General features: G+C 38.9%; 1 protein-coding gene and 1 long non-coding RNA gene across 3 annotated transcripts in view; both read right to left on the reverse strand.

The window, feature by feature from the left end:
- Positions 1-20,430, reverse strand: part of LOC134198877 (uncharacterized) — a 40,540-nt gene extending 20,110 nt beyond the window's left edge. The window contains exon 1 of the long non-coding RNA XR_009973141.1: positions 19,258-20,430. This is a non-coding gene — a long non-coding RNA (uncharacterized LOC134198877). The remainder of the gene's footprint in view (positions 1-19,257) is intronic.
- LOC101743475 (syndecan) overlaps positions 1-26,183 on the reverse strand; it is a 291,892-nt gene that overhangs the window by 234,003 nt on the left and 31,706 nt on the right. The window lies entirely within an intron of this gene.

The raw sequence follows: 26,183 nt of genomic DNA on the forward strand, positions 1-26,183 counted from the left end.
ATAGGTATCCACATTTGTCTTCAATGGCTTTTAAAATCAAGAAAGAAAACAATAGGATTTAGTTTAGTGTAGGGTCTTTTCTAATTCTTAGAAACAAAACACGTGCATGCGGTAGTCAAAGCCCGCTTCTTCATATCTCTTCAGTTAGTTTGTTACTTATCTATACACAAGACGCACCAAAACTTTGTGGAGTTATTCGTGAAACTTTCAAAATGTCGCAAAGAAAAAGAAAACAAATTAATATTGAAGAAAAATCGCGTATTATGTAAATATATTTTTCCAATAATTCCCCATCGATCTGTTTGTACTTGCACGATACACATTAAACATCACCGGTTGTTACGACTATCGGTTTTTACAACTGAATATGAGCAGTCCCTTCGATGTCGTTATAACAGATTTTGACTGTAATTTTAAATTTGTTCTAAGCTCTCACCATTGCGCGTATATTGTTATCAATAAATGGTTAGACCTAAAGAAATAAACAATGTATACAGAGTTTGTGTAGTAATTCTATTGACACAAAAGTCTTGACCTCCTTGAGTTTTTAACGCGCTCGTGAGATACCACCATTCCAACTATTTCTGCAGCACTCCGGTCACCGTCCTCGTCGAACCCTTCGCTTGCGACGAAGGGCTAGACGAGTGAATTAGCCCACAGACACAGCCCACTTAGTTTCTCGCCGGATCTTCTCAGTGGGTCGCGTTTCCGATCCGGTGGAAGATTCTGCGAAGCACTGCTTTTGCTAGAGCCAGTGTTAGCAACACTCCGGTTTGAGGCCCGTGAGCTCACCTACACATCAAGGAGAAGCTGAAATAGCCTCTCAAGGCTATCAGCATAGGTAGGGGAAAAAAAGCAGCGAAGCAGTCATGAATTCATGTTTGAAAGATGGGACTTTGATCTAATGTCTCTATAGTCTGCCCACCCTTCAAACCATAACGCATTACTGCTTCACGGCAGAAATTAGAAGGTGGTTAAACCTACCCGTGCGGGCAGATAAATCGCCGGCCACAGTTTAAAAGTATGTCCAATTTAATAACTTCTTAAGCAAGTCTAAATTAATTCTTAATTGAGTGCATTTATTACGACAGTTGCACGTTGTTGTATTAATTCAATGTAAACAGATGATTCGATATTTTCTCTTAATTGCTATTTGTTAATGAAATAAATAATTCACCTAGTATTTATTGTCAAGTGTCTATAGGTGCAGCTGTGTCAAAGGTGAAAATAGACAATTAAAACGGTGACGTCATTAAATTTTATATCGTAAAAAGTTATGACTTTAAAAAAACTAGTGGTCGTAAGGTAGTCGAAATCCGACTATAATTAATTGAAATTATAAGTTTGTATACTATTATGATTCTATTTTCTAAGACTATTATACTTTTACAATCACAAATTTCGCCAAGAGTACACTAGAAAAATATAAATAAAGACAAAAAATATTTAATCTATTCACAATTTGACCACCACAGACGTCAAGAACAAAAGTTTGACAATAAATAAATAGTATGCATGCTTGTGTGCGTCAAATACATGATAGTGTGTGTAATGTTTTTATTTATTGATTTAATGTATTTTAGGCATAATTTAAAAAAAAAAAATAACATTCTGCACTCCTTCTCTATATTCTCTATAAGTGTGGGAAATTTCATACTCCTCCGTCCGCGCAAATTTCGTAAAAAGGGATACAAAGTTTTTCCTTCACGTATTAATATATAGATTACCACGTTACTTGCATTATTGAACACAACTAAGCCACAACTTTGTAGCATTGGATCTCTTATGGTGGGCGTTAGGATTTACGTTCATTTATAACGATCTGAGACAACCGCTTACAATGAAACGGGTCGCGAACTCATCCACATCCCACTCACAATGCAAAAAAACCGAAAGTTTGCATCGCTACCGAATTTTTGAGCGAATTGTACATTTTTTACACCGAGACCATGCAAATTAGTTCCGAAAATAAAAATCTACTTAAATTTATACAGGAAAAAATTCAATAACCCTTACACAGCCACTCGATTATATATTCAGGGTAATTTGAATAAGCGATGACGACATCTCAACGGCACGGAGTGCCGGGCTGAATTAATTTCACTTCCGATCTCGAATGCTACTAGAATTCTATATTAATTCCCCGAATTTGTAGCACAATAGAGCACAGGTTAAATACTGACTGGGGACTCGTTATTGTTGAATTGTAAACGTGATAATAAATAGGCGAGGCCCCGCAATGTACATCGTCCAAAACAATCAAGTCTTCGGAATAAGAGAACACTATAATAAACACAAATCCTTACTTTCCTAATAAACTTAAAAGTCGTCGTGGCTTAAAGGATAAGATGTCCGGTGCATTGGTATGATATCTTGGGATGCAACAGTGTTCGAATCCCGCAGGCAAGTACCAATTTTTCAAATGAAATACGTACTGAACAAATGTTCACGATTGACTTCCACGGTGAAAGAATAACATCGTATAATAAAAATACAAAAAACAAAGTGTAATCTGCGTAATTACTGGTGGAAGGACGTCTTGTGAGTCCGCACAAGTAGGTAACACCACCCTTCCTATTTCTGCCGTGAAGCAGTAATGCAGTAATTATCTCAAGGTGGGTCGTGGCATTTACGTTGTAGATGTCTATGGGCTCCGGAAAGCACTTAACATCAGGTGGATCGTGAGCTCGTCCTAACCTAAGCAATAAAAAAAACACGCAGACGGAGGAAAAGGACCAGTCTGTGATCAAATGATAGAATCTTATGGAAATATATGAAATTTTACAACCGCCTTTATTGATATCAATACATACCGATGAGTGTGTAACGTTTGGCATTCATTTCACTATGTATGTAGGTATGTGTTTTGATACCAATAAAGATGATAAGGATGATTCAAAGTGAAAAAAAACAAATCATAAATTGTCTCTTCAAAACGATTTGAAATGACAACAATTTATCACAACATATCAGCCATTTGGACATCTTTCAGCGCACAAAGATTATTCAAGTCACTGAGTTTTTTTTTTCTTTTTCCTTTTAATTTCAGCGTCTAGTCAGGAAAGTAAATACGACTTATTTTGATAAATTAAAGACGAAAATGTTTTTTTTTCGGTTCATACAGCCAGACACTCTTACGGGGCCTATCTGGCTTTAAATGGATAGTGGAGCTCATAAATATCACAATGTGGGCCCGTGAGATCCACCATGATATAGAAAGTCGATGCCTCAATTTCTAACTGAATTTAAAAAAAATTAAGTTTCTCAATTCGAGTGTACCTTTATTTTTGATATGACTGTTACCTCAGATTTTTCTCTAGGTGAACCTGGTGATTCTGGTGGTTATTTTCATTTGAAGGATGGTGCTTCTCATGTGATCGTACTTAAATTTTATCAAGATACGCTCAGCTTTTCAGTTATACTTAATATAATGCATTTATGATTGACTTCGTTGAATTCGGTTTATATTATTTTGTTAAAATTTAGTATTCTATTTCTCTTTTTATATATTTTTATTTCGTATGGAGAAAGGCACAAAGGAGCACGTCTTGTGTAAGAAAATAATATTTTTAACTTCGCCAACTTACAGATTTTCTTAGATTATTGGTAACATTTTATTATTAGAGGCAGATGACATCTTTGCAATAAGGCGGAAGAGAAGTGCATCGTTATTGCGTCGAGTGCCTGACAGTGGCCACAGTCTTCTGAACATCAAATCGCGCAAGATTGAGGGATTGCTAATTAATAGCCTTTGCAGCGGGCACTTGGAAGGAATAAATTGTAATGGATAGTCTGATAGTTATGTGTTAGGTTTTTAAGTTACTAACATAGATTATAAGTAATACTTATTAACAAAATGCTATTTTTTTTTAACTGAAATAAAGTGTAAATAATAAATAATTATTATTATTTCAAATAGTAGTTTAGGTTAAATTAAAATTACTTACGGCACTAGTATTGTGCCGTACCTAGGTTTTGGTACATTAAATAAAAGAAAAAAATCTTCGTCTATAATATTTCTTATTCGAATTAAAAATGAAGCTTAATTGTTGTGTGTGTGCGTTAGTGTGTTAAGTATTAGAAACGTTGGAAATAATAAATTACAGAACGACATTAAGAAAAGGGAGTTTCTTACGTAAACATAATTTTAATTATGTATGATAGTGTTTTTTTTTATTGCTTAGATGGGTTGACGAGCTCACAGCCCACCTGGTGTTAAGTGGTTACTGGAGCCTATAGACATCTACAACGTAAGCGCGCCACCCACCTCGAGATATAAATTCTAAGGTCTCAGTATAGTTACAACGGCTACCCCCCCCTTCGAACCGAAACGCATTACTGCTTCACGGCGGAAATAGGCGGGGTGGTGGTACCTACACGTGCGGACTCCCAAGAGGTCCCACCACCAGTGAAAATCCTACCACCAGTGAATATTTTTTATGATTATTTATTATTTGACTGGGCCATCGTGGCTGCACCGTATCAAGTGTGTCATACAACGAGCCAAAAACGATTGACGACAAAAAAAGACAGAAAGTTCGATAGTGTTCTGTGTACGAGACGATTATACACGTCCACCTAATCGATCATTACTATGGCACATGTGTCCACAACGTAATATCGATTGATACTATTTTTAATCTTGTCCGGTACAATATTTCCTCTGTCTAGAGTTTTCGTGTTGTTTTTATATAATCATTGTTGTAGGCTGGCGTCCGAGCCTAAGTACTAATGCCAGTTTTACATTGGTTTAGTGACTGTCTCCAACAATTTCAGCCCCATTGTTGATATTCGTTTAGTTAGTCATTGCCATTCCAGTTACAGTTTTGTTCTAACTACGTTTAAAAAGGTTATTAAGATATTGCTATATGACGAGCTGTGGCCTTCAACCTTCAATGATGGCGCAGGCAAAACTGATCATTGTCAGGGAAATTGTAACTGATTACCTGAACAACCTTTTCGAAAGCAGGCAGACAACAACGGACTGTTAGATATTAGACTGACGTCAGTGGTCAGCGTTAAAATGCTGACAAGATGTTAGGTAGTGAATCCATGCACACAATCTACACTTATACATGTAAGTTACGGTTCAAGCTAATAAAATGATTCATTTAATGAACATATTGTATTTGAGAGAAAAAGAATCTTATTATTTTCCCTCTTTTCACCATGTCGTCGTTGTCAAACCAAAATCTGCACTTTTTGATATTTTTACTTTTTGACCTTTTCACAGCCCTATCTACCGTAAAAAAAAACTGTAATGTGTCTAAAAGCTTTAATATTTATCTATAGCTTTCATTTGATATAGTTCACCTTGAAAATTCACCTTCATATAAAATGTTATATGAAAATGTTTTTACTCGTTAATTCAAAATAGAGTTTTTGCACATAGCAGATTTTGGTTTGACAGCGACGATATGCTTTTCTTTCTCAGTTGCGTTTCTTGAGTTATCTGATTCTGGGCTCTGTTCAACATTCCCAAACTCTAGCTCAACTTCAAAGTTAATTTAAAATCAATAAGGAAATTCCACTAAAACGGACATTGTCCAAAGCGAGCGAAAACAAAATGGTGATAAGAAATATGAACAAAAAAAATTTCAGATTCAAATGTCATCCTTCAAATTTTAATTATCATTTTTTTTCTTTTTTTCTTTTAAGTTTAATTGGCGTACTAAAGCGCTCTGAAATTATTCGTGTTCCAACGGAACTTTGAAGTTTGCGATTAATTTTAATACACAATAAATTACATCTTTACAGCTATTCGTCCAAGTCTAATTTGCGTCACTCACAAAAATCTGAAAATAAAGAATCATTCGAATATGCAACGCAATGATAAACAAACTAAAATGCGCATTCTCAAAATTCGTTTGGCGTTGCGCCCGCTAATGACGGCCACGGGAATTCCGCGCTTACATTAAAACACTCGTGTTTCCTTGAAAGATTTTGTTATACCGAGGATCCTTCTCAAGCATTCAAGAAAATTATTATGGTTTTTTAAATTTCAGTAATTTACTTGAAGTTTCATTTTCAGTGACCTTATTACTTGGACGATTTCAGTGTGCTTAGTGCGAGTTTTTTAACGTTCTCGATAGCGTAAAAGTTAACACAAATTTTTATGCAGATGAAACAGCGCGCCTAAAGCAAACAAAGGCAAACGTTCCGACTCCCTACAAATTTGAGTTAACTTTTACGCTATCGAGAACGTTAAAAAACTCGCACTAGCTTATTGAAAACAGTCCCGAATGCGAGGGGAAGTAATAATGGGAGGAATTCCACAGACGATAGTACTTAAAGAGCACATAGCCTCTTTCTATGGGCTAATTTTATGTGCTTAAGTTGCCTGAAATAAACGCATTTCATTTCATTACGTATTCAAAATAAACGCATTCTTTTCATTTCATTTCTAAATTTTGCATTATATGGATCGTTAAATTGTAAAATTCAACCGACATACTAAATTTAGGGGGCTTAGAGAAAGCACGGGGCGGCCCATTAATGCCACCTACCCCCACGTTATAATTGCGTGTTAACGGAAAATCAACTTACAAAAACTTCAAGTATTTTTTTAATTAATCTAGAAAAGAATATTGTTCTTCGTTTACTTTAGGCTATTAGTTAGTTTTGCGTAGGGAGTGAAATTAAAAATGAAAAAAAAAATCGAGATTAAACCGTAAAAGTATTTCGAATTATCTCTTCGACACGCGAAAACTAAAGGTAATACTGAATTTATTTATCTTTTTACGTACTGGTATTTTTAATTTTCATTGTTTATATTCAAATTTCAAACCTTATGAAACTAGACAAATTAAGTACGCTTTGAAAACTGCCTTAGTTTTTCTTATTAAATTCATAAAATCAGTTCGGTGTGGTATTTTATACCACTCACGATACATTTATGTATGTGGTCTACGAAGTAGTATGAAAAATATTATACATATAAAATTCAAAGACACGATCTGGAAAAACAAAACACAACCGATTCTTTAGAAACCCACGACCGCTTCTTTAGAATCATAACTTTATGAAGTACTCGGATTTACCTTCACAAAACATTTCATACCCGTAATAAAATATTTAAAGAAGCCCATTTAAGAAAGACGAATATTAATCAGTACTCATTCATCAAACTTGGAAACGAGAAATTAGAAAATAAATTTGTAAGTAAAAGGAAAAAATATAATCTAATCTAAATAATGAGGAGATGAGGAGCTTTTCTTTTCTATTTGTTCATTTCCCACGAAAACATTGGAGAAGGTTTTTATGATACAAATTCAATAAGTTTCTCAACTAGGCTACTCCAAATATATTACAAGCTACGTGTAAATGTGTTGACATTACTTTATTTTATGCCTCATGACCTAAACGATATAACCAGGTTACTAGAACCCATAGACGCCATTAAATTAATAACGCCATCGTATTAAAGACAGCGATCGAAAATTCATGGAATTACCATAAAAAAAAGACACGCGATTGCGTCATAACCAAAGAAAACGAACGATTGATTCATGAAATGAAATAGATAATTAATTTTCTAAGCTTGTTCAACAGAAATCCTTAATGCTACACAGTGGGAATCTAAAATCGATTATTTGTTTTTGAACAAAACCCAGTTTTCCACTCGGATAGAGTACATTGAATGAAACCTACTCAAAGGAAGAAGGGAAAACTTTAAAGTTCTTAATTAAATTAACAAAGATTCGACAGCTTTTTTAGCCGACCACACTCTTGTAACCACCGTCTTGAATATAATCTATGCGATTAAATAACATTGGGGGCCTGTTACTGATTAAAAAAATGCTTTATTGGAGGTTTGACGAAGATCTTAAACCAAGCAGGTGATATTGCTCGGTAGACCGACGGTCTGAATGTTGTTGTTCGGAACTTGTATATTTGCAAGCTTATCTTGATAATGTCGTAAGCGAGATTTAAGTATCTATCAAATATCTTGCGTCGTATGATGACTACCCACCACGCTTTATTTAAGAAATAAACATTTCTCACTAGATCGCGTAATTTGCTTATCAAACCCCCTGACAGAATTTTCATTGACATGTACTCTTTAAAATGTATACTAATTCTTATCACCCAAAAATCAAGGCACCTGACGTAAAATTTAAAATATATTAGAAAAAAATCAGTAACGTATTCCGTTTTAACCATTTAATTCTGCTTGAAATTGCGAAGGCATCTTTAACGTCAGGCGGAGGCAAGAGGAGGAAATGGCAGGGTTCCTATGATGCTCCAGGGATGCTATTTAGAAAGTGTTTGAATATATTTTTTAATGGGATTACCTCAGGCAACTTCTATTACTATATTTATTGGAATTCTATATCATCGAATCTGTACATGCACCAACGTAACCTGTACGTTGTCTGTTAGTCACGTTACCACTTTTAGTAGACATACATACATTTATGGTGGTAGGATCTCTTGTGAGTCCACACGTGTAGGTACCACCACCCTGCCTATTTCTGCCGTGAAGCAGTAATACGTTTCGGTTTGAAGGGTGGGGCAGAACTTATATCTCAAGGTGGGTGGCGCATTTACGTTGTTGATGTCTATGGGCTACAGTAAACACTTAACACCAGGTGGGCTGTAAGCTCGTCCAACCATCTAAGCAATAAAAAAAAACATAGAAACCTGAAATTTACTTAACACGTTGAACGCTTTTCCAGCCACCGGTGGACCTAGCGTACTATGCCATTCGGGCCAAGCCAAAATCAGGGAATCAGTAATTTTTTATCAACTTTTTCATTCTAAAATTTATAAAATGCGATAATTTGCACGGATGATAAAAATTAGCGACGTTTACCGTCTAGTTTTTAAGATATTTTAAAAGGTTTGGATTTTAAAACCATGCCGTTCGGTTTGCATAAAGGGCCACGCGGCTCATTTCAATACGCGTTTTGATTGATAGCTGCAATCTGGGACTTGTAGGAAACGTTTAAATTGGAACCCTCACACGGCCCACGGGTGACCGTCATGGCCCGAACGGTTCTGTAAGATAAGGCTCACTGGTGAGCACCGTGGTCTGAATGAAAATACTCGATTTTTCATGTAGCGTTCAACGTGTTAACTCATGTTATATTTTATGTCTAAATTTGGCTCGGTTGATCGAATATACTCAAGGCCTATAAATCGGAGCCTATAGACGTCAACATCGTAAATTCTGCCACACAGCTTGAGACATGAGTTCTAAGTCTCAATATGGGGCTGATTCAAACCAAAACGCAATAATTGCCTCACGGCAGAAATAGGCAGGATGGTGATCTACACGAGTGGGCTCACAAAACGCCCTACCACCAGTCAAAAGATTCGCCCTAGGTTTTGGTGGTAGGACCACTTGTGAGTCGGCGCGGATAGGTACCACCGCCCTGCCTATTTCTGCCGTCTGCGTTGTAGATGTGTATGGGCTCCAGTAACCACTCAACACCAGGTGGGCTGTGAGTTCGTCCACCAATCTAAGCAATAAAAAAAAGGTCCTAACCGACACTGGTAAGCCTGCCTCATGCGGATAAAAATGTCAGACATCCATCTCGCGGACGCTTTATTCCAGAAATAGTGGTTGCGTATTAAAAATACTACAGTCATCTGTCAGCAAAGTAGAATGGACGAGTAAAGAAATAGCTTTCGGGTTTTTCTATTCAGCGATTTCCTCCTGTAATGATATTATCCCGAACGTCACTATTGTGCACGTGCATTAGTGTATGCAATCGTAATCTTTACACAAAATTTAATTATCTTGTCTAGGATCGTGAACTTATCTCTTGCTCCCGACATATATGTGTGTACTTAAGTGACTTAAGTCTACGACTCTTCAGTCCCTCGTTTAATGGCTCATTAAATACGTGTTCTCGTTCCGCAGTAGATAAATTCACATTTTATCCATACGCACATTCATCCAATTCTATTTATAATACTGCACGTACGATACGATAATAAGATCCTTTGAGAAGCACATCGATTGTCGGCGCAGGAAACTCGTGCGCTGCATTCTTAATGTTAACTAACATTGACAGGGGCCAATGTCAGATTAAGGTTATTTTATTTTGCTTCGGACATTCATAGAACTCTTTTGGTTTTATGCGATTGTTGGTATAAACTGTGCGCTTTAGTTGCTGTATTTTTTAAAATCAAATAACCGTCCATAAACTAAGTAAGACCCAAGTACTTTGATTAAGTTATAGAGGGTAGAGGTAAGGAGAACCGTCTCATATGGGAGAAGCTTGAAAAAGTGTCCCACTTTCAGTACTAAATAACAGTTCAAAAATCCTCCAGAATGACGCTAGCATAGGCACAGGGTATGATGATATGAATTGAGCAGCTGTTAACTGATTGAAATATGCTGAGTTAGGAAATTTAATATATTTAATGACTAGAGTAGTTAGTGACAGTGTAATATACAAGACCTCGCATGTTTACGTACTCCAAACTAATTTCGTCAATATAACCTAAAGTTATTGCTGTGGTAAAATGTGGAGACATCGATTGCATTTTCTTATCAGCTTTAAATAAAATACTTTTTGTGATTTTGTGGTGCTTACAGTTCTTTCGTCCTGTTTTATTTCTCTGTCTGATTCTAACAACTTTCAGCACCTTTTTTTAAATTTACCCGGTTGCTACTGTAGCGCCACCTTTATTTAGCAGATTTTAACGGACACTTTTCACACACAGAAACGGTTCTCCTTACCTCTACCCTCCATGGATTAAGCGAAGCGACTGGTCCTAAGTAAAACCTGAGTATTAAGCGAAGCGACTATGCCGGAGTTCATATTTAAGATCCGTTTTTTACTAATCAATAATGTCGACTTAGGTAATAAAGTATTACGACTATTTCTTAGAGAATTGTCCGACTGTACAAGACCTGCCTATTTCTGGATCTATATAATATATTTCGGTTTGTGTGTGGAAAGCTTTAGAGGAAGAGGTAGACCTAATAAAAAAATGGATGGATTGCGTGAAAGACGATATGTGTAAGAAATGGTGTATGATGGAGGAGTATGGAAGGAGAAAACATGTTGCGCCGACCCCAGGTGACTGGGAGAAGGGCAGGAGAATGATGACGATGATATTTCGGTTTGTAGGATGGGACAAACGCTATAGTATCCAATTGAGACTTCATCCTCGTGCTTGAAGCTGGAGGAATTCACGTTGTGATCCACGGTTTACATTAATTACGCAAATCAGATTTCCATCGGGTTTGATTTTTATTACACGACGTTATTCCTTCATCGTGGAAGTCGTACGTAAGAATGTGCGTCTTTGAAAAACTGGTACCTGTGTGCGGGATTTCAACACTGGTATAGTCACGTTACTCGATACGAGTAGGTACACCAGGTGAATTATCCTTTGGCCAAGAAGAAAGGCGCGAGGGCTCATGATTCGTGTCATGCTAATTGCTATTTCTTTTTGTATTAAGCTGGATGGTGGTTACTTCAAGCGCTTACGACTGCTTTATAGTCAGAGTAAGGAACTATCGATAATATCCGTTGTTTTCAACGCAAAACCGCTATCAGAAAATCATTACTGAATAACTATCATTTGTTAATAGTTAATAGTACTACCGTATCGATGGAAGGCAATTCACGCCATTTTTATTCTGCTTCAACTATTTGTTCGATTCCGACTCGAATATCTATTTGTACATATTTTCTAATCACTAAACTTATCATACATCATACTTAATGATTATCTTGATCATGATATCTTAATGAATTTCGTGTAACACAAATATAATTAAGTTTATTTAAGTAGATATATCTTGTTTTGTCTTTCTTGTTTACGATACATAAGCATATTTTCAGTTTTTTAACGTTAGCATATTTTTTTTCTTTCTAGAATTCAATTGTGTTGTATATTTGACTCTAGATTTACTCTTTAACTAACTAAGCTTTTGTATAAAATAAACTTAAAACAAACAAAAGGAATCCGTCCGACGGGGGACACACACAAAGGAAAAATAAAATTGTTATTTTTATTTAATTCCGGGCGTTTTCATATTTTTCTACATTTTAAACCCTATCTGGACTTCCACAAATAAAGCATGACCAAAATTAGCCAAATCGGTCCAGCCGTTCTCGAGTTCTCGCTAAGAGACTAACGAACAGCAATTCATTTATACATATTACACAATTATATAGATACATATATAGATAATAGTTTGCTACGTGCTACAAGAACTCAGTGATAAGTGATAAGTGATAAGTGATAAGAGTCGAGTCTAATCAAGCACGAAGCGAGTCTCGATCGAGTCTCGGTTTCTTGGTAGTGGTAGTCAGAACGATGGATCGCCACGATTATTCTTCTTAATTGCGCCACTGAAGAGCATTTTTGATGGAATCGGGCCGGCGGCAATTATCGCTCTGGTCGTTCGGATGGATGTCATTTATTTAAGGATCCTAGTTCTTTTTAATCACTAAACATTCAACTAAAACGTGTTTCGAGGAAATGTTAATCACGTTGCATTGTTCCTTTACAAATTGCTACAAAAATATTTAAGTTTTAGAAGTTTCTAGGATTTTTCTTTCGCAAGGGAACACAACTCTCAATATACAGAGGGTGTTTACAGCTAGCTCTACGTCATAGTATTCATTTTGGGTCTTCGCGCCAAATTAGCCCGATTTCCTCCTCTAACATTAGTGCTATAACCATAATTAACAGAAGCAAGACAAGAACAAATCGATCGATTAACGTTGCGTGACCAAACGACATTTCTAGAGTTAACAAAAAAAAACACGAACAACATGACAAAGTCACGCGTTAATTTAAAAAAAAAATGCGACGAAAATTGCGATATGCGGAATTGTCTTAGCGAAAGCGATCGCGATTCGCATCACTGAACCGTGGATCAATTATTTGACAATATATCATCGACGTGTGTGATGTAACGTTGTTTTTTTGGTTTTTTTTTTCCGCGTCAGTCAATGCGGCTGAAAGTAAGTATATTAATCCAATGCAACATCAACTTAACGTATCAAAGTGGATAGCAAGATTCGCCTGGAATCTCTGAATACTAATCGACGGTTGAAAGACTATTTTGTTTAAACGACTTTTTTGCAACTTCACAGTCGAGCCATTTAAAGTTTAAAATACTCGGGTAGCCGTTAGCAAATCCCACCCCTTCTGGCTGAGCCTTTGCTCGCCCACCTGACCTGGTGAAACTGGAAAGGCCTCCGGGCTACCAGTAATCATTCAATCATAGAAAAAAAAGTTAAAAATTTGGAAAAAATATCATGAAAAACAAAGTTCTTCGGCTATTTTAATGGAGTACATTTAATTGAAGTTCAAGTAAAAACATCCATCTGTTGATGCTAGTACCAAATAAAACGGATCTTTAATTACAAAGATAATTGTCGCGTATTACCCGAAATGTCGCTTAAACCAAATAGACATTCACTCCTCGCAATATAGTATAAATAATAGTGTGGCATTCACGGAGTCTTATTCAGTAAGACTGTCTATACACACATGAATAGGGTTCCTCACGTAAACAAAAGAAAAGAGAGGGAGCTTTATTATGTTCTGTATGCATATGTTACTCATATCACTGCAGAATGACATATCGTGAAAATACCTGATAATCAATTAATAGGCATCGACCTTTTTTTTTATTATCTTTGAATGAATATTTAGAGGAATAAGCTAGCTGATTACAGAAAATCCGATTTTTAAAAACCATTTCTTTTTTATTCATATTATGTATTTAAATGAGGTATCATTTTAAACTTCATATACGGCACTCTGTGTACGATTCGAATGCAATTTTTTTTTTCGACACAAGGCTTGATGGAGTTCATGACTTCAACTCGTATAAGACTTATAAATCAATACCATGTATGAAAATATAAAGGATAATTGATTTAATGGACGAGTGGCTACATTGGTAGAAAAATGAAACGAGTACCACAGATAATACACTTAACCGGAGCACCATATTACAAGTAAAATAAATATAAGGCAACGGTTCCACTGTGATTATGCCACTGATGATATTATCACCTTGTAAAGCGATTTTTTTAATCAATTCTAATTATCGTTGTGTGATAAAACAATGGTGAACATAAAACGCAATTTTATCAGACTATTTTACGACCCAGACCATAAAAACGGGCTAATGTATATAGTCCACAAATTAAAAACGGCATAAAACGTAGCTGCTCTCTTCATTTTAAATGTATTTATTAATTGCCTTTTGTACTTTAAATGCATTTTAAACTTTAAGGTTAAGTTCATTACAGCATATTTTTTAATGTTTCATAGATGAGTGCTTTTTTAAAGCGGTGAAAAAAATTATTTTCTATGAGGCCATATTCTTTACCTACATCGTACCTAAGAACGTTAATTATTAAGCAAGATTTAAATAGAAGTTTTCTTGAATTTTTTCCAATGTAAAAAATCTGTTCGTATTATGATGACAGAACGAAATATTTTTCTAGAAAACGTAGGGTTGACTCATATAACTTTTTATATTAGTAATTTATACGACTAGCCATTATTTGTAATAGGTATTTCTATTATCATTCATACAATATATTAATAATACATAACCAACGCGTCCTCATGTACCACGTACGTGCTTTGACAACATTATTAACCTGTATTAGTTTAATGACGATTTATTTCAATTTAAAGAACGTGCTCTTTCAAATATCATTAACTAGCGACCCGCCCTCGCTTCGCTTCGGAAACTGTAATTTATTATTGATTTCTCCACTATTTAATGGATGTTATTATACATATAAACCTTCCTCTTCAATCACTCTATCTAATAAAAGGAATCGCATCAAAATCCGTTGCGTAGTTTTAATGATTTAAGGATACATAGGGATATAGGGACAGAGAAAGCGACTTTTTTTTATACTATGTAGTGAAGATACATTGTGTGTGCATCACGCTTGTTCGTGTCTTTAGGAGTAGTGAAACAAAATGACAATTCCCAATTACTTCCCAGTAAAAACTCCAATGAAAGTGTGGTTTTTGCAACTCAAGTAAATACTGTATGGTAGTAGTATCTTAATACTAGTTACATGTTCTCTGTTTGAATAAGATAGGCCAAATGAATATGTTATAATGATTATAATTTTAATTTAAAATCGATTTAATTATTTTTATATAATATATGGTTTGCGAGTTACTTTAATCGAATTATTTCTTAAAATTCTAATATCTTGTTTCTGTCGCGAAGCAGTAATGCGTTCAGGTTCCAAGGTGGAGGTATTAACTTGACTGACTCGATGGTGAAGTAGTTAGCGCTTCGAACTGCTGCGCCAAGGGTGGTTAGTTCGATTCCCACATCGGGCAAACATTCGGGTGATTGTTCAGTTTTTTGCTATTTTAGTCTGGTATTATCTATATACATAATAATATGTATGTATTTAAACATATAAAGTATGTTTGTCAGTCTCTGGTACCCATAACACATGACACAGGGAATCCTAATTTGGGGCCGCGTGAGCGTTCATGTGTTATTTTTCTATGTACATTTTAAGGTCTGTGGCGATTTCGCAATTTTAGTTTTTTCTTGACTTTTGGCGGGAACGCGAGGAGTGAAGTTGTGCGATTTGTTTTATTTTGTGTATTTAGTGTTTCTTCAGGTTTAAATGTGTAATAACGGTGATTTATTAGCTGTTTAATATCTGTGGCCGTTATAAAGCCGCTGGACGTAACTTCTCGGGATCCTCCAAAAAGTCAACTGAAAAAATCTCAGTAAATGACCACAATTTTACTGATATTATATTTCATCCCATAACATCTCATCTGATTACATTTAATTTCATCCCAGTTGATTAATGTCTTAAATTAATCATCATTTCATTTCACTCCATTTTATCATTTTTTCATAAAAAAAAGAATGTAAATTAAAATAAGAAATGACTTAAAGGTCTTCGTTACCAGGTCATAATATCCCTTAAAAAAAAACAGTTTTTTCTAATTTACTTTTTTTGTGTTGGCAACCATGGCACAAGCTGAACTTGTTCGCTCAGCCCACGACCGATACCCTCCCGGGGCTATCGAGTTCTTATCGAACGAAAAACGCCGCGAAACTTTATAATTGGCTCTCTCGTTTTAATTAAATATGTATTAATAACTACAAAGTTCATTTATCTCGTTTCTTAATAAACAAAATTATGCGGCATCGTTTAGCGAACACGTGATACTTGGTTGGGATTTGTCAGGTTTTTTTTAAAGTTATTTCTGCTACATTTGAGACGTCAACCGTAATTTTTTTTTTTATTCCTGAGATGGATGGACGAGCTCACCTGGTGTTAAGTGGTTAATGGAGCCCATAGACGTCTACAACGAAAAAGCGCCACCCACCTCGAGATATAAGTTCTAAGGTCTCAGTAGGTATAGTTACAACGGCTACCCCACCCTTCGAACCGAAACGCATTACTGCTTCACGGCGGAAATAGGCGGGGTGGTGGTACCTACCCGCGCGGACTCCCAAGAGGTCCTACCACCAGTGTATTTTATAATTTTTAGCGTATTACTTTAGTGACGTAGGTATCAACTTAGATTTTTTTGCCCTAGTGAAATTAATAATTATCGAAATTAACATCTCGAATACTGTATAGTTTTCGTGGTTAAGGACGACTCGTGAACACGAAAATCATTATTTTTTCATTATTACACAAAAAAATTTGAACACTTTTTTTTATTGCTTCGATGGGTGGATGAGCTCACAGCCCACCTGGTGTCAAGTGGTTACTTGTACCCATAGACATCTATCTACAACATAAATGCGCCACCACCTTGAGATATAAGTTCTAAGGTCTCAGTATAGTTACAACGGCTGTCCCACCCTCTAAAAACCGAAACGCTGCTTCACGGCAGAAATAGGCGGTGTGGTTGGTACCTCCTGTACTACTCACAAGAAGTCCTACCACCAGTAAACACATTAAAACGCTTAGTTGTTACCAAACAACGGCCCGCTAGATCTTTTCATTCGATGCACAATAAGATTTCACATCCCTTTCAGGAGCGAGACAAAACCTATCGAGAATCGATTACGGTGCGAAGCGGCCATTGTTCGGCCCAGCACCGAGACTATCGTGAAAGAAAAGTGATTAATCGACATTTAGCCGACAATCTCGCTTCAGACGCCTTTCTTGCTTCACCTGTGTCGGGGAGTGAGTGAATCATTGCGATATCTACCTGAATAATTTGAATAAAAATCATAAACATGATTTTCTTATTTTCGAATTCCATTCACGATTTTTTTTATTGCTTAGATGGGTGGACGAGCTCACAGCCCACCTGGTATTAAGTGGTTACTGGAGCCCATAGGCATCTACAACGTAAATGCGCCACCAACCTTGAGATATAAGTTCTAAGGTCACAACGGCTGCCCCGCCCTTCAAACCGAAACGCATTACTGCTTCACGGCAGAAATAGACGGGGTAGTGGTGCTTACTCGTGCGGACTCATAAGAGGTCCTACCACCAGTAAAATAGACGATTGTTTTGCGTAGTCGAATGAAGTGAATTGGTAAATAAGTTTGTTCTTTGTCTGGGTGTTTATTATCTATTATAAATATATATGTATTGAATTAAAAAACGTTTATAAGTATCTATGTCAATCTCTGGTACCCATAACAAAGGGAATCATAAATTGGGGTCGGATAACCGTGCGTAATATGTTCCCAATTATTTATTTATTTACCCTATGGCCTTCTCGGTATCCATCTGATAAAATGTTTAAAAAAATTTCATGATTAGTTGAGTAGTTAAGGTGTCAAAGCGTAACAAAGAAACTCATATTTGCATTTCAATTATTATTATTATTTTTTTTTTTTTTTATTGCTTAGATGGATGGACGAGCTCACAGCCCACCTGGTGTTAAGTGGTTACTGGAGCCCATAGACATCTACAACGTAAATGCGCCACCCACCTCGAGATATAAGTTCTAAGATCTCAGGTATAGTTACAACGGCTACCGCACCCTTCGAACCGAAACGCATTACTGCTTCACGGCGGAAATAGGCGGGGTGGTGGTACCTACCCGTGCGGACTCCCAAGAGGTCCTACCACCAGTGAAATTATTATGGATTACAGCTAAACGATTAAAAGGGGTATCAATCTAATATAAAAAAATAAGTTTGTAGTCTCTCCTCGCCTTAAGATATGATGACAAAGTTCTAATTGCATTGTAACAGCTGACGTCCGGATAGAATCAGATCCTAAGCACATGAATAAATCGCACGTTGGCGATTTTATGCGAGTGTAATGCTTCTCGTCAAACTACGCAAAGATCCTTTGCTTTTCTACTAACAATTATGAATATCTGGTTTAACTTAGATAAAGAAGCGATACATGTTTTGCTTGCACTAGAAAGCCTGTATTTTGCTGACGAATTAATAAATTTTATAACGACCATACAACTCAACTTCTTCTTCTCGCTTCGCTTTCTTCAATACTGAAGGTCGTGACCAACTCCCCGCAACAAGAGTTTATTCTGGATCATTCTACGCCATTTTCTCCTATCTACCGCCGAGTGTAGAATATCATGAACTTTGGTGTCGAGAGTGGTGCGGATCTGGTCAGTTCAACGTGTCAACAACTCAACTATCAACTACTTACTATATTTACTACTAGCTGTGTCCCGCGATGGTACGACAATAACCGCGGGTGACACCGCGGAGTAAATTTAGTCTAAAAAAGTAGCCTAAGTTACTCCTTATATCATCAGCGACCTATCAGTGAAAGTCCCGTCAAAATCGGTCCAGCCGTTCCAGAGATTAGCCGGAACAAACAGACAGACAAAAATTGTAAAAAATGTTATTTTGTACCGTATATATTCATATGCATGTAGTAAAAAGCGGTTATTTCAATATTACAAACACACACTCCAATTTTATTTATATGTATAGATATATATAGCACAATAGAATACGATTGATTTTCATAACGGTGATGAGATCACACGCGACGTGTCTGCCGACGGTGAACTTTTGACCTTAGCTTGACATAAATACGTGAATTCCGTGATAATTGCATATTTAGCTTGCTAACTTAAACCTTAAAACTAAGTCATGACATACCGGAGTTAATTTGGTGAATTTCTTTGAAACGACAATTACATAAATGTACCTAGTATTTAGACATGGAACATGAGAAAGGCCTTCTAGTAAATTGTTTTTACTAGAGCACAAGATATTAGGTGTTTTTATTTAGCCCACAATCGTCCACTGCCGGACATAGGAATCCCCAAGGTTCGCCACAAAAACCGGTCTTGGTAAAAAAAATTATTACTTACCCGGCAAAAATCGCGGAGTATTAAAACAAACGTGTCTGTCAAATAACAACTAGTCAGATGTCATAGTCACAACATTTCGTATTGTAGAAGATTTTTTACCTGAAACAAAACAGTTAATTGTTAATGAATCATAAATAAAATCATAAAATAATCATAAATTAAAAATAAACGTGCATCACGCACGCATGCGTATTCAAATAAAAAATAATTTATTTACACTATGTAAAATATACGATTTAATAAACAAAGGAAAATGATTATTTAGAGAATCTAAGTGAAACAATGGACGACTTTATCACCGATTACTTCTATGCGCACGTTGTTTATGATCCTAATTATATTCCTAAATACTTTTGAATTTTATGCGTGTTTAATGTGAAATAATTTAATTGTGTGGTACTTCAATAGAAATTGATACTGATTACGTCAGCTCGGTTAGAAAAGCTTTTGTAATGACCACACATAATTATATCCCTAAATACTTTTGAATTTTATGCGTGTTTAATGTGAAATAATTTAATTGTGTGGTACTTCAATAGAAATTGATACTGATTACGTCAGCTCGGTTAGAAAAGCTTTTGTAATGGCCACATAAAGTACAGTCAAGGCAAGCAAAACAATAAAACCACCATTGTTTATAGTCATATAGTTTACAAATGTTAACGAGTTTTGTGTAATTCAATATTTGCGCTATTAAAGAGTTTAGTCGTAAATTTGTTAATAGGTCACGTAGGAAGATTCTGATCATCACGGCGGTAGTCTGCAGTCTTTTCATAGGCCACAAATTCGTTATGACCTCTATCATTCCCGATCCTGCGGACAGAATGGAAAGCAGTCGACGTCGCCCAAAACACGTCATCTCGGATCCTCCCGATCCACTGACGGTGCTTCTAGGTACTTCAAGCACCGGTCACCGTTCTCGTCGAACCCGTCGCTTGCGACGAAGGGCTCGACGAGTAAATTAACTCTCAGACACAGCCCACTGAGTTTCTCGCCGGATCTTCTCAGTGGGTCGCGTTTCCGATCCGGTGGTAGATTCTGCGAAGCACGACTCTTGCTAGGGTTCGTGTTAGCATCGTCGTCAGGTTTGAGCCCCGTGAGCTCACCTACTAGTTACGGTTACGCTGGAATAGCCGCTCCAGGCTACCAGCTGAGGTAGAAAAAAAAAAAAAAAAAAAATGACCTCTATTAGTCCGGTTTCCAGTAGACCGACCTAGTAGATTATTCTGGTTTATGCTTGTGATCTTTACGTAGGTTCGGGAGAATACTTTCGTGGGCCCGCCCTGAATCGCGAAGGTAACATTAGCAGCGACTGCTGAGGGATTGTGGACTTTATGCTAAAGCGGTTACCGTGATTCAACTGGCACAACGAAGCGACATTTGTTAGTAAAGGTCAATTCAACATCAGAGAACCCTTTCGCATACTCAGCCATTGTTAATCTCCTTAACGGTATCCCTGATTCAACCAAAAGGCTAATATATTTTTAGGATATAATAGAACAGAACTATCGTAATATATAATAGTAGATAATATAATTTAAAAAAAAATTAAATTGTGATTGCTTTCGCTCCCATAATTATGACAGTTTTTTCTAAATATTTTTATTAATTTATAATTTATTAGGTCAACAACACACCGGCAAAGGCAAAATACTACTAAAGTCAATGTTTGAAGGTAGCTTTTTTTGTTCCTAATATGGGTGAACGAGCCTTCGGCCCACTTGATGGTCAATTGTCACTATCGCTCACGGACATTGCCAAGCCTACCGCCTAATGTCATCGATCTCGTAACTTATTGTGGTTTTTTAATATGAACACGCATTATTGTCACACTTTGATGCGCAGCATTGGCACGCAAACAAACATGAACCGCGTGACAAGTTTAAGGCCATTGTTCTATTATGTAAAACGCTGGCTGGTTTGAAATTAAAAGTTAATTTTTTACATCACTAGCCCGTTTGTTGGTTTCAAATTATAAGTTAACTAGCTTTTGTCCGGCGACTTCGTCCGCGTGGAATACTTCACAAATAGTACTTTATTTTAGAACAAATTTGGTTAGCATAAAAAACGTTATAGTGAGCCAACCTTATCATACAGATATATGTTGTCGCCGACTTTTTTTAGACCTTTTAAAGGGGAACAATTCTGTCATACATTATTTTAGCGAAACTTTAACCGTTTCTGCAGCGCCTGCAGTGAAAGCGCTTAAAAGGGGAAAAACCCCGATTTTGAAACATTATTTATTGGTGCTCCGCTTGTATTGGTCTTAGCATGATGTTATATAGCCTATAATAGCCTTCCTCAATAAATGGGCTATCTAACACTGAAATAATTTTTCAAATCGGACCAGTAGTTCCTGAGATTAGCGCGTTCAAACAAACTCTTCAGCTTTATAATATTAGCATAGATTTTTTACATCACATTCTTCACATCACTATCGCGGCTGTATTACTTAATAGGAATAGACAGGAAAGTGGTGCAGTGAAATGTGTCAGTTAACAATTTATTCTGTCGAGTTGTTCAGTATACTTAGTCGGTCTACCTCTTCGGATTCCGTTTTTTGGATCTTTTCCCTTCCACCTTTTCCGTTACAATTATATCTCGATTAAAGTTGGTATTAAAGAATAAACTTGCCTTATTTATTTATATTATTATTCTTAACGTATTTAGGTTTTGGTTATTATACATATTTTGTATGTCGTCGTCGTGGCCTAAAGGATAAGACGTCCGGTGCACTTGTATGTAGCGATGCACCGGTGTTCGATACCCGCAGGCGGGAACCAATTTTTCTAATGAAATACGTACTTATCAAATTTTCACGATTGACTTCCACGGTGAAGGAATAATATCGTGTAATAAAAATCAAACCCGCAAAATTATAACTTGCGTAATTACTGGTGGTAGGACCTCTTGTGAGTCCGCACGGGTAGGTACCACCACCCCGCCTATTTCTGCCGTGAAGCAGTAATGCGTTTCGGTTTGAAGGGCGGGGCAGTCGTTGTAACTATACCGAGACCTTAGAACTTGTATCTCAAGGTGGGTGGCGCGTTTACGTTGTTGATGTCTATGGGCTCCAGTAACCACTTAACATCAGGTGGCCTGTGAGGTCGTCCACCCATATAAGCAATGAAAAAAACAGGGTAAATTCAGGCAAAGATAACTAAGATATATCCTATTTATTAATTATTCGATATGGTACACTTTTTTGATTACTGATTTACTCGGTTATTATACAATATATAATGCGACAGTCTTACTTTTTATAATGGCTCGATACATTGCAACCTTACTGCATGCATGACAAGCTAACTTCAGCCGGCAAAGCTTTTATAACCCCGAAATTGCGAGGTCAAAACGACTTTGATAACTTCCACGACTCGCGCAAACCCTACAAGACAATCACGTTTATTTAAGAACATCCAATCTTGCAACAGTTGACTTTAATCATACCGACATGAGACGAAGCTATTTATCAATTTAAATGTTTCTTTGAACTCTGACGCATTTATATCTTTAAACAACAAAAAAAAAACAATTATACTTTCCATCGAAGAAATATTGTATTTTAAACACACACAAAAAAAAATTCAAACAACTAATACCGTAATAATAAATTGCACAGTAAAATCACTGGACCATTGTGCTCCACCTAAATAAGCAAACAAGTTTGTCATTACCAAATTCATTGTGAAAATGGTGTAAAAACCATACTGAGATCTTGTAACTATAGTGAGATCTTAGAACTTATATCTCAAGGTGGGTGGCGCATTTACGTTTTAGATGTCCATGGGCTCCAGTAACCACTTAACACTAGGTGGGCTGTGAGCTCGACCTCCCACTTATGCAACAAAAAAAAAAAACAAAAAAAAAAAATCCGCACTTCTTCTCTTATCAACGGACCACGATCAATCAATCGCAACAATACGAAAACGTATTCAAAACGCTCCCCGTATTCCGCAGTTTCGATCAGCACGCAATCATTATCGTTGTACCTGCTGCTAGTTGGCTATGTGTAATCAATAAAACAATCGTCCGTAATTAAGGCACAAAGGCTCGTTCAGTCGACACTAAATATCCATTAATACCGGCGAAGCGAGAGTGACGTTGACAAATTGCCGTGCGACGCACCGCTGACTGCGCAATGCAGACCGCGCGGTTATGGTGTATTCTCAGCATATAAAAATACAAATTATCGTATATTGATATGTTGAGTAGGTGGGTGGCTGTCTCATGCTAGGTTTGGACGTTGGTTGTTGAGCGACAGGAGGTTTTAGTCAGTTCGACTCTGAGATGCCCCGCCCTCCATCCCCAGTGGAGGGCGGAAGTCCGACGATTTCCTCCTGACCAAAAAAAAAAAAGGTGGGTGGCGGCATTTACGTTGTAGATGTCTATGGGCTCCGGTAACCGCTTAACACCAGGTGGGTTGTGAGCTCGTCCAAACATGTATGCGATAAAAAAAAATGTAGTCACTAAACATAACTAAACAATATAATGATTGGAAAGTTACTACTTTTATATTTTCTGTTTATATTTTCCTAGATGCGTAAAAGAACTCACGGCCCACCATTAAACCTTTACGGGAAGCTATAGAGACATTAGATCAAAGTCTCATCCTTCAAGCATTAATTCGTGACTGCTTCGCTACTTTTTTCCTCCCTACCTATACCGATAGTCTTGAGAGGCTATTTCAGCTTCACCCTAACATGTAGGTGAACTTACGGGGCTCAAACCGGAGGTTTTGCTATCACTGGCCCTAGCAAGAGCAGTGCTTCGCAGAATCTACCACCGGATCGGAAGCGCGACCCACTGAGAAGATCAGGAGAGAAACTCAGTGGGCAGTTTAACCGTGTTAGAGCAACGGTCGTATGTATCCTGCGAGCTGGCAGAGACCGAGGCACTCACAAGAAAGTTTAGATTCTCCGTTCATTTGTCACCTTAATCTCAGTGTGAAATGAGCTTAGTAGCCCCCTTCAGAACTTAAGCTGAAGATGAAAATCTCACATTATATTAGATATATTTTTTATTGCTTAGATGGGTGGGCGAGCTCACAGCTCACCTGATGTAAAGTGTTTACTGGAGCCCATAGACATCTACATCGTAAATGCGCCACCCACCTTGAGATAAGTTCTAAGGTCTCAGTATAGTTACAACGGCTGCCCCACTCTTCAAACCGAAACGCATTACTGCTTTACGGCAGAAATAGGCAGGGTGGTGGTACCTTTTTTTTTTTTTTTTTTTTTTTTTTACTCTTACACCCGACGTCCGATCCCCTCCGAGGTCAGAACCCGGATGAGGTAGGGGGGCTACCGCGGTCAACACTACAACCAGACGGCGCGGCTCACCCCAAGGACGCCCGGCCGACGGAGCCTTCGAGGCGAATCGAAGGCTCTGAAACGTCGGCCGTCTCGGTACGGCAGCCCGTCGGGCCGCCCAGACGGTGCCGCTGGTGTCCCGGAATACCCCGCTGGACCAGAACCAGCCTGCCGGGTCGGGACGCGATACACCGTCGACCGGTCGCTCTATTCACTCCACGGCAGCGCGCTAGAGTGCTGGTAGCGCGCCGCGCGGCCTCACCCCCTCAGGTCGCCCCTTGACCTTCACCGGGGGGAGGCCGCCACCTACAGGGGCCGGGACGTACGGGCGTATTCCCGCCTCCGGCCCCCGGCTCGACGGCGACGGATCGGTGCGGAAAGGGAAGAGCTCTCCCTCTCTCGCTCCGCCGCCTCCTTCTGCGAGATGGTGGACTCGCAGAAGTCGAGCATCGCCTTCCAGGACGCGTCGCTGCCGAGCATCGTAGCCACGACGCGCGGCAGCGAGAGGTCCTCTCCTATGACCGCGACGAGGGCGGCGCGTTGCTCGTCAAATCCAGAGCAACGCGCCAATGTGTGTTCCGCTGTGTCTTCCTCGTCGCGGTCCGCGCAGTGGTGGCACTGCGCCGTCGGTTCCCTTCCGGCTATCTTGTGCAAGTACCGGCCGAAACAACCATGGCCGGTAAGCATCTGCGTTAGCCGGAAGGTGAGGCATCCGCGGTCGCGGCCCACCCAGTCCGCGAGAACCGGGCGGACCGCCTCGACGGTTCGGAGGCCGGCCGACGGGTCCGCCAAGCGGCGAGACCACGCCTCCAGCACGGACCGCCGAGAGTGGAGCCTCCGCGCTCGAACTACACCTTCGCTGGGGCGCCCTTCCCCCCTAGAGCGGAGGTCGCTACGCCACCGGTAATCGGCAGCGAGCGCCTCCGCTTCCAGGTCCCAGGGTGGCGCCCCGGCGAGCAAGCACGCCGCCTCGAAGGAGACGGTGCGGTATCCTCGGATCGCCCTGACCGCGATCGCGCGCTGCGGACGTCGCAGCGCGGCGACGTTCTGGCGGGTCAGGGCGTAGCACCATACGGGCGCGCCGTATAGTGCCATCGACCGCACCACCCCCATGTAGAGGCGGCGCGCCACCTGATCGGGACCCCCGACGTTTGGAAGCAGCCGGCTCAAAGAGCCGGCCGTCGCCATCAGTCGAGGGCCCAACTTCGCAAAGTGAGCGCGGAAGTTCCACCGACCATCCAGTTCAAGGCCGAGGTACCGAAGACCGGTCACCCCGACCCCGACGCGGACGCCTCCGATCACGAGGTGGGCACCCAGAGGCGGCGCTCGTCCCGGCCCGTGAAACAACAGGGCCTGGGTTTTGTCGAGCGCCACCTCGAGTCCCAGCCGTCGGATCCTTGTGACGACGTGTGCCACGCCTGCGCACGCCAGACGGGCAGACTCCCGGTAGTCCCTCCCCGGAGCCACGACCAACGTGTCGTCGGCGTAACAAATTACGCTCAGCCCGGGGAGGGGACCCCGAATGACGCCCCGCAGGACCCAGTCGTAGCCGATGTTCCACAGCAGGGGGCCCAGGACGGACCCCTGCGGAACACCGCGCTCGACGGGGAAGCG

The sequence above is a fragment of the Bombyx mori genome, chromosome 5, assembly GCF_030269925.1.
Source record: "Bombyx mori chromosome 5, ASM3026992v2".
In the NCBI taxonomy this organism is placed as follows: Eukaryota; Metazoa; Arthropoda; class Insecta; order Lepidoptera; family Bombycidae; genus Bombyx; species Bombyx mori.